We start from the raw sequence: 13,809 nt of genomic DNA, 5'->3' as shown, positions 1-13,809 counted from the left end.
GCTAATTCCACCCTTATCTGCATTTTCTCAGCGAGGGATTTAATCGTAGAGTCCCACTGGACTCCGGTGCTAGTTACTTCCACTACGTTATACACATCCAACAACACAGTCCACCAGTGGACCCAAAGGCCCACCGTCCCAGAGGTGCATCCCTCTTGGGGGTGGTTTACCACTACTGTTGCTATGCCCATTATTTCGGGAAATTCACTCACAAACACTCCTGTTTCCTTCACCGACCCTTCCACCTCAGCTGCGAGGTCGGTAGGACGGATTGAAGGGTTGTTTATTTCCAGGTGCCTTCTTGCTCCTGGTGGCCATCGATCTACACCTTCGCCCAGTAGCATAACCACTACTGGTATATCTGGTTGTTCTAGAGGATGGGGTGCAGGCATTAACCCTGCTACCCCCTCTGTAGGGCTGGGGGGCTTTCCCCTCCCATTTCTCCCTATTATTCTTTCCATTACTTCACTAGCGTGTTCTATAGCCCGCTTTGCTTTCTTATTGTAGGAGTGGAGCTATCTATTTCCGAAGCCTTCCCCGCGCGCTTTGGGTTCAGGGACGTACTTTAGCTCCTGGTTACTCAGCTCCGTACCCGTGTACGTTGCCTCTACCTCTATCGGGACTACCGCCTTCGGGTTTCCTACCTTTACTCGTCGGCGGATGTCCTCTCTCAAACGGTGGGGTGTGTTGTCCTTTCGGGTCGGTTGTAATCCTTCCCGCTTCTCTTCTCCGGGATCTGGATGTCTTCTTGTTCCAATGGACACGTCTGCTAGGAACCGAAAAAGGCTGCCTCCACTAGAACATTAGTCTAGTGGAAACACCTACCTTCTCTCCTTGGTTCTCGACGACTTTCTTCTTGTGCCAATGGACACTCCTGTCAGGAACCAGAAAAAGGCTGCTTCCACTAGAACATTAGTCTAGTGGAAATCCCTACCTTTTCTCCTTGGTTCTCGACAACTTTCTTCTTGTGCCAATGGACACTCCTGTCAGGAACCGAAAAAGGCTGCTTCCACTAGAACATTAGTCTAGTGGAAACCCCTACCTTTTCTCCTAGGTTCTCGACGACTTTCTTCTTGTGCCAATGGACACTCCTGTCGGGAACCGAAAACTTAAAATTTTTTCAAAAACTCCAGGAGAAAAGGCAAGAGACAGGGAATCAGGGTTAGGTTTGCAGCGTCAGCCTCTGACACTGAGTCCGCTATCCAAGAAAAGGGACTATAAATATTTTCAGGCACCCCGCAATAACTAAGCAAAGAGTATGGTAGTTTTGCTACAAATGGATACCTGAGATAACAAACCAATAAAATGGGCAACCGCACCCAATACGGAAAGCCTAAATAGCGCAAACCATAGTTTAACATCACAAGCCTAGAAGAGACTGCCTCTCTCCGAGCAGCCTCTCAACATTAACTCTAACTGTTCAAGCCCTCCTTCTTTTTGTGGACTGGCCTGAACCACCCCTTGACTCAGCCCCTCCCTCAGGAAAGCGCGGCGCAGCGCGCTCTGCCAAGTACACTATCAGTACCTTCACAGCTGACCAGAGCAGCAGGTCGCTGTTAAAGCCCATTCACTTTGAATGGCCTTCTCACACTCAACCTCTTTTAGAGTGCAAGTCTCCTGGGGGAGCCAGTCACCGTTTCTTTAACACAAAATAGTACAATCAACTTCAACTCAAAAATCACACTAGATTTTCACAATTAAAGAAGCTCTTTTCCATGAAACACTATTCATCAAAGAGACTATTTTGTGTTAGCTCAGGGTCGTATGACATGACAATTTATCAGCGAGTTCGCTATCAGCTCCAAGCACTGTGCCCTCTGCTCAGAGCCGCAAGTCTCGTTCACTCGGGTTCCTGTTTTGGGCCTCGATCGATCCCGATTTTGACAAAAATGAGTCAATCGAGCCCCACGTCTGGGCGCCACATGTCAACTTCCGCTTACCCGCAGGACTTAAATCGGGAAATATGTCCTGATCGACTCTCCAATTAAAGGGTTAGAAATTCCCCTTTTTCCTCACCAGCTCTAAGGCGTTAGTGTGAGGAGACGGGAATTAAATAAGCCGATATATCAAAGTGGATTCACCTAGGTTTGTTCACTGTCTTCTTATCATGAGGCCAATCCGTTTTCATCCACCTATCAATCCTGAGTGAGTAACCACACACACAGGGCCCAGGAATGATAATCTGAACACCTCACTTAAATTGGCAGCTCCACTTTTCTAAGTTGTTTGCATTTGTTATTGACCTAGTAATTTAATAATCCTTGTTAGAATCATACGGATTTGTTACATATCAAGCTGGAGTATTTGACTTTATTAATACAGATGGAGACACTCCTTAGATGTTATTCGAGTGCACTTACCTTTTTCCAAACGTCCGTTGCTGTTGTCCTCCTCGAAGAGGGAAAAAATAATATTGATGCGGACTTATAAAATGTCCAAAAATAAATAAAATAAAATCAAAAACAAATAATAAGGTCTTATAGAACGACCTCGGACTCATAGAACGTCCAAAAATAAATAAAATAAAATCAAAAACAAATAATAAGGTCTTATAGAACGACCTCGGACTCATAGAACGTCCAAAAATAAATAAAATAAAATCAAAAACAAATAATAAGGTCTTATAGAACGACCTCGGACTCATAGAACGTCCAAAAATAAATAAAATAAAATCAAAAACAAATAATAAGGTCTTATAGAACGACCTCGGACTCATAGAACGTCCAAAAATAAATATAATAAAAATTAAAACAAACCAAACAAACTAATTAAATCACAATTAGTTTTTAAATCATTTTATTTGGACTTATAAAACGTCCAAAAAAATAAATAAAACCAAAAATAAATAAAATAAAGATTAAAACAAAACAATAAAATGATTGATTCAAAAATTGTCTTTTAAACAATTTTATTGACAATAAAAGATAACCAATATAAATCATCAAAATCACATTTAATGATAAAACTTTAAATCAATCAAAATAAAATAAAATAAAATAAAAACAGAAAATTAAGAATAATATAAACCTTTTACAATAAGCTTTATAAGATTGATCATTTCTCAAAAAAGCTTAAGACCTGATTGACAATAAGATGTTTTTGGCAAAAATAATTTTAAAGATATGAGAGTGTATTAAATGGCCCCTACCCTAACACGCGATTAGTCATTCATATCTTCCTATTATACATCATTATTGCTAAAGGATTTGTACATTACCAATCAGAGAAGAAGTATTCCAGTCACGGCTTAATCCCAGTCCTTCGTAAAAAATCCAAAGTCCCAGGCAGGCAGCTATAATCCTTCTTCGAGAATGCACTCTGTCCAGACCATCGCAGGGTAAAAAAGACCCCGATCGTAGCTGGTGACGGCTTTTTATCACCTTCGGGCAGACCACCGACTTCTTCCGTGAATGTCCTTCCGCCTCCTCATATCAAGTCGCACTTGCTGGGACTCATTTCCAGTAATCTTCCACAGACGAGCCATGAAGATGAGTCATGAGGTCATACATTCCTTACAAATGTGTCATGGATACACAGCGTTGCATGATGAGTCATACATGAAAATATGTCAAGGTCTTCAGCTCTATTCGACAAATGATGAACGTTAAAATCAATAAAATCATATATATATTAATTAAGCAAACATGAATAACATATATATACATGACATGTTAAATCCCAAATTCTCTCAGCTTGAACTTAACAGGTTAATTCTAATCTCTGTTGCACATCTTGTATATATCTTTGTTAAATCAAACAATACATACAGATAATCTTTTCAATGCAGTTACAGCAATATTATCAGCGATAAAAGACAGTATCGATTATAAATGAAAGAAAAGAAAAAGAAAGACAGGAAAACTTCATAGTTGGCTTTCAATGTGTTACAAACATTGATCCAAAAATCAGGTTAACAATTATCGAATATAGATTGTGTTGTGTATTATTATTTAATTCAGGATATCATTTATTTATATTTAATTTGTATCTTATATGGAATGTCCGGGCAATGCTGAGTGGGTGGCTTAGTTGTACAGGTTTGGCGGCATCTGGTGGTTACTTTGAGGAACTACACCCAGAGGCCAAAGTTTAATTATCAGTCCTATAGACACCTATTGGTCTCTAACTAAGAATTGAGTCTAGCCCATTAATTTGCTATCTCATTTTACATGATATGGCGTTTCATCTGACCCACTCAATCTACTCAATTCAACAGAACCCATATGGGCAATGCCCTAAATAAATACAGAAGTCTTGGTAATATGTTCATTTTGACAGCTTCTATTCTACCAAACAAAGAGAGTGGGAGCCAGGGTTATTATAGTTTTGGAATTTTCATTTTGGTTACGTTTTATCCTGTTTTGTATTTTTAAATTTAGTTAGTTTTAATGAGTTTTCAGGGTAGTTGTTTTTGTTTTTATTAGTTTTAAAAATGCTTAGTTTTTGTTTAGTTTTAGTTAGTTTCAGTATTAGTTTTCTTTTTTTTTTTCTTTTTTTTTTTTTTTAGAAAAAAAATGTGTATTATTTGTACGCAATATTTAATGAACACCATGGTAAAATGGAAAAAGTACCTCTTCTTACCTAGCGCTACATTTTGGCTGCGTTAAATGAAAAAGCAGACGAGCCGAGCTATTGGAGCCAAAAGTCAAGCATGCAAAATTGTCGCCTAGTTGTGACGTCATCTGAAGGTGGTTTTCTATTGGCTGCTGCTAGATGACATCACTTTCAAACGTCCTTATTCCGGTTTAATGAATATACTTTTCACATTTAAAATAATCCTCAAAGACATATGCATTAAATTAATTACCAAAGACTAAAAGCCGGCACCTTAACGTGGTGGAGGGGTTTGCGTGTCCCAATGAACCTAGGAGCTATGTTGTCTGGGGCTTTATGCCCCTGGTAGGGTCACCCATGGCAAACAGGTCCTAGGTGAGGGGCCAGACTAAGAACGGCTCCCTTATGATGGAAAATAACTTTGGAGACGCGTTTCCCTTGCCCGGACGCGGGTCACCGGGGCCCCCCTCTGGAGCCAGGCCTGGAGGCGGGGCTCGCTGGCGAGCGCCTGGTGGCCGGGCCTGCACCCATGGGGCCCAGCCGGGCACAGCCCGAAGAGGCAACGTGGGTCCCCCTTCCCACGGGCTCACCACCGGTGGGAGGGGCCAAAGGGGTCGGGTGCAGTGTAGGCTGGGTGGCAGCCAAGGGAGGAGACCTTGGCGGACCGACCCCCGGCTACAGAAGCTTGCTCTTGGGACATGGAACGTCACCTCTCTGGCAGGGAAGGAGCCCGAGCTGGTGTGCGAGGCCGAGAAGTTCCAACTAGACATTCGCCTCCACACACAGCTTGGGCTCTGGTACCAGTCCTCTTGAGAGGGGTTGGACTCTCTTCCACTCTGGAGTTGCCCACGGTGTGAGGCGCAGAGCAGGTGTGGGCATACTTATTGCCCCCCGGCTCGGCGCCTGTACGTTGAGGTTTACCCCGGTGGACGAGAGGGTAGCCTCCCTCCGCCTTCGGGTGGGGGGACGGGTCCTGACTGTTGTTTGTGCATATGCACCAAACAGCAGCTCAGAGTACCCACCCTTTTTGGAGTCCTTGGAGGGTGTGCTGGAGAGCGCTCCCTCTGGGGACTCCCTCATCCTACTGGGGGACTTCAACGCTCACGTGGGGAATGACAGTGAGACCTGGAGGGGCGTGATTGGGAGGAACGGCCCCCCTGATAGGAACCCGAGCGGTGTTCTGTTATTGGACTTCTGTGCTCGTCACGGTTTGTCCATAACGAACACCATGTTCAAGCATAAGGGTGTCCATATGTGCACTTGGCACCAGGACACCCTAGGCCGCAGTTCGATGATCGACTTTGTAGTCGTGTCATCGGATTTGCGGCCGCATGTTCTGGACACTCGGGTGAAGAGAGGGGCGGAGCTGTCAACTGATCACCACCTGGTGGTGTGTTGGCTCCGATGGTGGGGGAAGATGCCAGTCCGACCTGGCAGACCCAAACGTATTGTGAGGGTTTGCTGGGAACGTCTGGCGGAATCCCCTGTCAGAAAGAGTTTCAATGCCCACCTCCGGCAGAGCTTCTCCCTTGTCTCGGGGGAGGCGGGGGACATTGAGTCCGAATGGGCCATGTTCCGCGCCTCCATTGTTGAGGCGGCCGATCGGAGCTGTGGCCGTAAGGTGGTCGGTGCCTGTCGCGGCGGCAATCTTCGAACCCGCTGGTGGACACCAGCGGTAAGGGATGCCGTCAAGCTGAAGAAGGAGTCCCATCGGGCCTTTTTGGCCTGTCGGACTCCGGAGGCAGCTGACAGGTACCGGATGGCCAAGCGGAACGCGGCTTCGGCGGTTGCTGAGGCAAAAACTCGGACATGGGAGGAGTTCGGTGAGGCCATGGAAAACGGCTTCGAGGAAATTAGGGTCCACCATCCGGCGTCTCAGGAGAGGAAAGCGGTGCACCATTAACACTGTGTATAGTGGCGATGGGGTGCTGCTGACCTCGACTCGGGACGTCGTGAAGCGGTGGGGGGAATACTTCGAAGACCTCCTCAATTCCACCAACACGTCTCCTTTTGAGGAAGCAGAGTCTGGGGACTCTGGGGTGGGCTCTCCTATCTCTGGGGTCGAAGTCACTGAGGTGGTTGGAAAGCTCCTCGGTGGCAGGGCCCCGGGGGTGGATGAGATCCGCCCGGAGTTCCTAAAGACTCTGGATGTTGTGGGGCTGTCGTGGTTGACACGTCTCTACAACATCGCGTGGACATCGGGGACAGTGCCTCTGGATTGGCAGACCGGGGTGGTGGTCCCCCTTTTTAAGAAGGGGGACCGGAGGGTGTGTTCCAACTACAGAGGGATCACACTCCTCAGCCTCCCTGGTAAGGTCAATTCATTGGTGCTGGAGAGGAGGGTCCGTCGGGAGGTCGAATCTCGGATTCAGGAGGAGCAGTGTGGTTTTCGTCCTGGCCGTGGAACAGTGGACCAGCTCTACACCCTCCACAGGATCCTCGAGGGTGCGTGGGAGTTCGCTCAACCAGTCCACATGTGTTTTGTGGATTTGGAGAAGGCGTTCGACCGTGTCCCTCGGGGAGTTCTGTGGGGGGTGCTTCGGGAGTACGGGGTGCCGGGCCCCTTGATACGGGCTGTTCGGTCCCTGTACGACCGTTGCCAGAGTTTGGTCCGCATTGCCGGCAGTAAGTCGGATTCATTTCCGGTGAGGGTTGGACTCCGCCAAGGTTGCCCTTTGTCACCGATTCTGTTCATAACTTTTATAGACAGAATTTCTAGGCGCAGCCGAGGCGTGGAGGGGTTCCGGTTTGGTGGCCTCAGCATTGCATCGCTGCTCTTTGCAGATGATGTGGTGCTGTTGGCTTCATCAGGCCGGGGCCTTCAGCTCTCACTGGAGCGGTTCGCAGCCGAGTGTGAAGCGGCTGGGATGAGGATCAGCACCTCCAAATCCGAGACCATGGTCCTCAGTCGGAAAAGGGTGGAGTGTCGTCTTCAGGTCGGGGATGAGATCCTGCCCCAAGTGGAGGAGTTCAAGTATCTTGGGGTCTTGTTCACGAGTGAGGGGAGGATGGAGCGGGAGATCGACAGGCGGATCGGTGCAGCGTCTGCAGTGATGCGGACTCTGTATCGGTCCGTCGTGGTAAAGAAAGAGCTGAGCCAAAAGGCAAAGCTCTCGATTTACCGGTCGATCTACGTTCCAACCCTCACCTATGGTCACGAGCTGTGGGTCGTGACCGAAAGAACGAGATCCCGGATACAAGCGGCCGAAATGAGTTTCCTCCGCAGGGTGTCCGGGCTCTCCCTTAGAGATAGGGTGAGAAGCTCGGTCATCCGGGAGGGACTCGGAGTCGAGCCGCTGCTCCTCCGCGTTGAGAGGAGCCAGCTGAGGTGGCTCGGGCATCTGGTTCGGATGCCTCCTGGACGCCTCCCTGGGGAGGTGTTCCGGGCATGTCCCACTGGCGGGAGGCCGCGGGGACGACCCAGGACACGCTGGAGAGACTATGTCTCTCGGTTGGCCTGGGAACGCCTCGGGATCCCACCGGAGGAGCTGGTTGAAGTGGCTGGGGAGAGGGAAGTCTGGGTTTCCCTCCTGAAGCTGCTGCCCCCGCGACCCGACCCCGGATAAGCGGAAGAAGATGGATGGATGGATGGATGGATGGATGGATAAAACAAAAGACATTTTCGCTATAATTATTAGGGCTGGGACGATCCACTTCTGTCACGATCCAATCCGGATTGCGATACCTTGGTAGGTTACTTTTTTTATTTTTAAGTTTTATTGTGGTCATGGTGTGTGTGTGTGTGTGTGGGGGGGGGGGGGGTGTGGGTGTGTGTGTGTGTGTGTGTGTGTGTGGTACTTAAATTTTAAAGTTATTAACCTTAAAATGTGTATTTAAAAAGGGATCATCCTGCCAGGACGGCCCATTTTTCACTTATAAACTCTTTTTTTTTTTTTTTTAAATCAAGTGATATTAGCATTTAATTTCAATTTCATCCATCTGCTTTGGAAATTCAGGGGAAAAAAACAAATGTGAAATGCATGACGCGTTGATCATCGACACACACCTGTCTTGTTTTGAGTCGCCTCCCCATCGATGGAGAGTGGAGCTCCCTGATGTTGAGCGCCTTCCTTTTGTGGCTGGCTTCAACCGCCATTCTTACAAGCGCAAAACAAGCGCTGGCCAGTGGAGACTCTCTCTGACTCTCACTCGCTCGCTCTGTCCGACTCTCGCTCACTCGCTCTGTCTGATTCTCGCTCACTCGCTCTGTCTGACTCTCGCTCGCTCGCTCTGACTCTCGTTCGCTCGCTCTGACTCTCGCTCGCTCGCTCTGACTCCCGCTCGCTCTGACTCCCGCTCGCTCGCTCACTCTGACTCTCGCTCACTCGCTCTGTCTGACTCTCACTCGCTCGCTCTGTCTGACTCTCGTTCGCTCGGTTGCTCTGTCTGACTCTGGGCTCGCTCTGTCTGACTCTCGTTTGCTCGGTCGCTCGGTCTGACTCTCGCTCTCTCGGGGCTCTGTCTGACTCTCGGTCGCTCGGTCGGACTCTCGCTCGCTTGGTCTGACGCTCGGTCGCTCGCTTGGTCTGACGCTCGGTCGGTCTGACGCACAGTTGCTCGCTCGGTCTGACTCTCGGTCGCTCACTCGGTCTGACTCCCGGTCGCTCGCTCGGTCTGACGCTCGGTTGCTCGCTCGGTCTGACGCTCGGTGTCTCGCTCGGTCTGACTCCCGGTCGCTCGGTCGCTCGCTCGGTCTGACTCTCTGTCGCTCGCTCGGTCGCTCGCTCGGTCGCTCGCTCGGTCTGACTCTTGGTCGCTCGCTCGGTCTGACTCTCGGTCGGTCTGACTCTCGGTTGCTCGGTCGCTCGCTCGGTCTGACTCTCGGTCGGTCTGACTCTCGGTTGCTCGGTCGCTCGCTTGGTCTGACTCTCGGTCGCTCGCTCTGACTCTCGGTCGCTCGCTCGGTCTGACTCTCGGTCGCTCGCTCGGTCTGACTCTCGCTCGCTCGCTCGGTCTGACTCTTGCTTGTTCTCTCGGTCTCAGTTCTCGCTCGGTCTGACTGTCTGTCTGTCTGTCTGTCTCTCTCTCTCTCTCTCTCTCTCTCTCTCTCTCTCTCTCTCTCTCTCTCTCTCTCTCTCTCCCCCCTCCATGATGTGACTGGCCAGTCAGCCCCCACCCCCTCCCCCTCCGCCCATTACCACGACTACTACAATTGCGTTGTGAACACTTATGACAGACTTTATTGATGCGTTTCTTTCCTTTATTTATTTGCAGGACAAAAGCATCAAGCGCCATAGCAAAGATGCTTGTAGCTGGCTGTATTTTCGAGCTATTTTTTATCCGTGTTGCCTTGTGTCAATAAAAGAGTTTTATTTAGCCCTTTATACTGCAGTGGCATTTGTGCTGACGAGCGGGTGAAATTTCTGTAGGTGCGTATTGTTGTGCGGCACGATTATGTAATGCGTACAGTATGTGCCATTGTGTCCACATTAGTTGACTAATATGATTTGTTGCATGAGGCTTTTTCAAGATGGGTGATCATTGAGAGAAGACGAGCGTTTAATTATTTTTAATTAAGTTAATTCATGTGCTTTCTGCCCCGCGGCGTGCTTGTGACAACGGAGGAGCAAGTCTGGAGCAAAACAAACATTAATGTGACCCAACATCTAGCATACATGGCGTTTGAGGAATCGAAATGCACAACTAAAATGTTTGTGTCACTGTTTTCCCCTGTCTCCAGAAAGTGTGGATTGAGTATGGTAGGTTGATGTGGTTGTGCGTAAAGTTTCACGTCAGTTTGTTTTCTATAACTACCACCTTTGGCGCAGAAATGTTCGTACGTAGAGTTTTGGCCTCATTTTGATCGTATTCAAGCTATATAAATGAGGCCCCAGGTAATTGTGGGAATGCAAACAGTATTCCCACTTGTGTTTCTAACCATTATCATTATTATTATTGTGGGAATGCTGGAAACTCCCACATAATACTTCCGATTTTCACAGTTCAAAATTTCAACTTGCTTCAAAACTTCACACCTTCCGGGTTATATCTCGTCTGATTCCACATTACTTAGAGTATTCACACAATTTAACGTTACATATCTTACACTTTTTCACATTCATTTTCAATGGGACTGACTCTGAACTTTTTCTAAGTCCCACTTTCCACGCCAACTTCCACACATACAACATCTCATCATTACCAATTCTGATACTGCCCAGTGGCACATTTGGAAAAGTGCAGTGTTGAGTAACCAGGAGGTTCTGGGTTCAAAACCCACCTCTGACTGTACATTGCAAATATATCCACGGCAATTATGGTCAGGGATGTATAAATGTATACAAACTGACTGTCAGATCAGGAAATGCTTTATAATTTCACTGAAATGATTAAATGCATGTTTGCTTTCAGCATCAGATGGCACTTCTGTATAAATACACCATTAGCCATGATTTTCAACAAGTCAAGTTGGCGCATGTGTTAAATACTTGCCTGACATTACGGAGACATGCAAGTGTGTTGGTTCAAATCTTGCTTGGGAAGCACCCACAGCTTAAATTCAGAAATGGTCATTGTTCATTTATTTTACATCCATTTGATGAAATGTCATTTGACATTTAACTTATTTGCATATGAATCCATATTTTCAGCATTCAGTTCACAATGGGAACTCCTACAAGTCTTTCGCCATTAGTTTTCAGACTGGATTTGGCTTTGAATGACTGTGACGTGATGAAATGTAGTGCTCAGAAATGATGAATGAGTAAGCCCCAGTAAATCAAGCAAACAAATATCCTATGTATCCATTTTGTGAATGTGATTACAAGCTGCATTTGGACTATCATATCAGGAAATGCATTATAATTTCACTGAAATGATTTAACGCATGTGTCCCCATTCAGCATTGATAGCGGCATCAGATGACACGTTTCAATGTAAATACGCCATTAGCCATGATTTTCAATAAGTGAAGTTGGCGCATGTCTTAATTACTCTGGAAGTGCGTTGGTTTGAATCTCGCTTGGGAAAAGCCCAAATGGGAAATGGGACACTATCACCTCTTAGTAACCTCAATTAATTTCACCGCGTCAAAGCACAGGTTTGTTCCGAATAACCAGAATGGGAGGCTCATATAGAAAGTACAAGACCCTACAGAAAAACTGCCAGAAAAGGCAAACATGCGAAACAATGTAGAAGTATCAATAAAAACAACACAAAGAGAAATCTTCACAGCAAATAATTGTTAAAAAGGTTATCACTGCAAACAATCATCATTCTTTAAAAAGGTCTTCACAGCAACCACTTAACTCCAAGTCACACTAGAAACCACCCACTATGATATTGCACTTTGCGCAAATAAAACCTTTACTAAATTTTGATTAAAAAAAATATCATTGGCTAAAAGAGGAAATAAATAAAAGGCCCATGAAATAAATCTAGTCTAGGGAAAAACCAGTGACACAAAACTCTTGATTGTGCACTCACTTCAATTCAACGGTCTGCATAGGCGTGAATGGGCTACCAGCCACCCAGTCCTTTATTTAGCTCAGTGACATCGATGTTCACTACTTTTCAGAGTGCATTGTGGGTAATTTTGAGTGCCCTACATTTTCGTTCCCTGGACATTAGGACACCACTACAAAATGGTGTGACCCCTCCGTAGGGCACTATATAGTGAGTAGGGTCCACATTCGGACATAGCCACTATCAAAAGGAATGCGATGAGAACTGGCTTCATGCTCTTTTTTTCTATATTTTATTTTTTTTTAATGTTTTTATTTAACCCATTAAGACCTAAAGCACCTGGCAAAACATTCCTCTGAAACCTATAGTCACCCCCGAAAACCTTAAGCTTTCCTGGAAGTTCAACAATATTTAAAATAATTGATATCTCAGCTCCTAAAGCAGATACAAACATAATTCCAAAAAACATTTCAGAGTATACACCTGTGGCGTTCACACAAACCTAAGGTTATTAGTCTAAGCTTTCAATATTTATTTTTTTAAATCAACAAACAAAAGATGCATCTGTGGGTAGATAACTCCGTAAATATTTACCTTCAACACTGGAGTGCAGTTGTAATAACCTCAGGGGATCGAGTGGTAATTATTCGTCGTTCACTCTGTTACAAAGCCAGCAAAATGTTCAACATTCTCATTGTCTACAAACATATTTCTTAACAGTATGTCACTGTCGACTCGTTATACTGATTTGAATTCCTCTCGCGCCGTCGTCAATCGTGTCATTTATTTCATAACTTTCTGCCTGACTAAAATTCCAGGACATGCTACGAGGCCCTAACCTTGCTCTCACAAGATGAATAATCGCGGTATTTGTGAGTTCCCAAACTTCGGAGAACACATCTTGTACCGAGCCCGTTAATTTCCACCGATCCGAACCACCCAATCATAGAGCGACATTGTGTTTGGGGCGGGACATGCAACTGTGACGAAAGCAGGAAGCCAGCGCCGACGCTGGGGCTAACAAACAAACCTAACATGGATGAATGAACGCTTACAATTAATTCTGCTCTTTCAGAATTGCTCACCGTTTCCTTGTTGAATGTTCAACAGCGAGAGGCGCTTCGTGCATTTCTAGCTGGTAAGATGTTCGTGGTCCAACCCCCACCCCCCAGACAAGAACGAAGACATTCGGTGATTGGTTAAAACAAACGTGTAGAATGCCACATTGTACAATCAGCTCGAATTACTGTACAGAATGTCCCGCCCAGCACTACAATATACTGTTGAACAGAAACTTTGGTGGGATTAACTGGTCACCGTAAAATGGTTCAGGTGCGACCAGGAGGGAAGGAGTTAGTTTGTATCTTGTGATAATAGGAAGTTTCAAATCTGAGCGAATAGGCATGACATCTGGGGTCCCTCAGGGGTCAGTCTCTGGGTTTGCTGAAATATCCTTTTAAAAATTATCTCTGTTGCAATAAAAGATTATGCTCTAAAAATTAACACCTAATGGAACTTTTTTTTAAATTTTTTTTACTGTTAATTTACTACAATATAAATAAGACAAATGAAGTAATTAATCTAGTGATCTTTGTTATATTTGTGATATATTCGTGTATGTCTTCGTGTATGCCTACTTTTCATTTTTGTGTCTATAAACCCACGTGGCATGGACACCTTTAGTGGTACATGACAACAAATAAGTAAATGAACTAAACTGAATGAAAACTAAAGTAAACTAGTAAATTACCATTACTATATTTTTTACTCTGTAGCACTTTGAGATTGTTTAAATATATAGTGCATTACAAATAAAATGTATTATTATTATTATTATTATTATTATTATTA

At 45.7% G+C, this 13,809-nt stretch overlaps 1 protein-coding gene across 5 annotated transcripts in view; it reads left to right on the top strand.

The window, feature by feature from the left end:
- Positions 1-13,809, top strand: part of itgb2 (integrin, beta 2) — a 139,133-nt gene that overhangs the window by 33,183 nt on the left and 92,141 nt on the right. The window lies entirely within an intron of this gene.

This window comes from Festucalex cinctus, chromosome 11 (assembly GCF_051991245.1).
Source record: "Festucalex cinctus isolate MCC-2025b chromosome 11, RoL_Fcin_1.0, whole genome shotgun sequence".
In the NCBI taxonomy this organism is placed as follows: Eukaryota; Metazoa; Chordata; class Actinopteri; order Syngnathiformes; family Syngnathidae; genus Festucalex; species Festucalex cinctus.
This window is presented reverse-complemented; position numbering and strand designations above follow the sequence as displayed.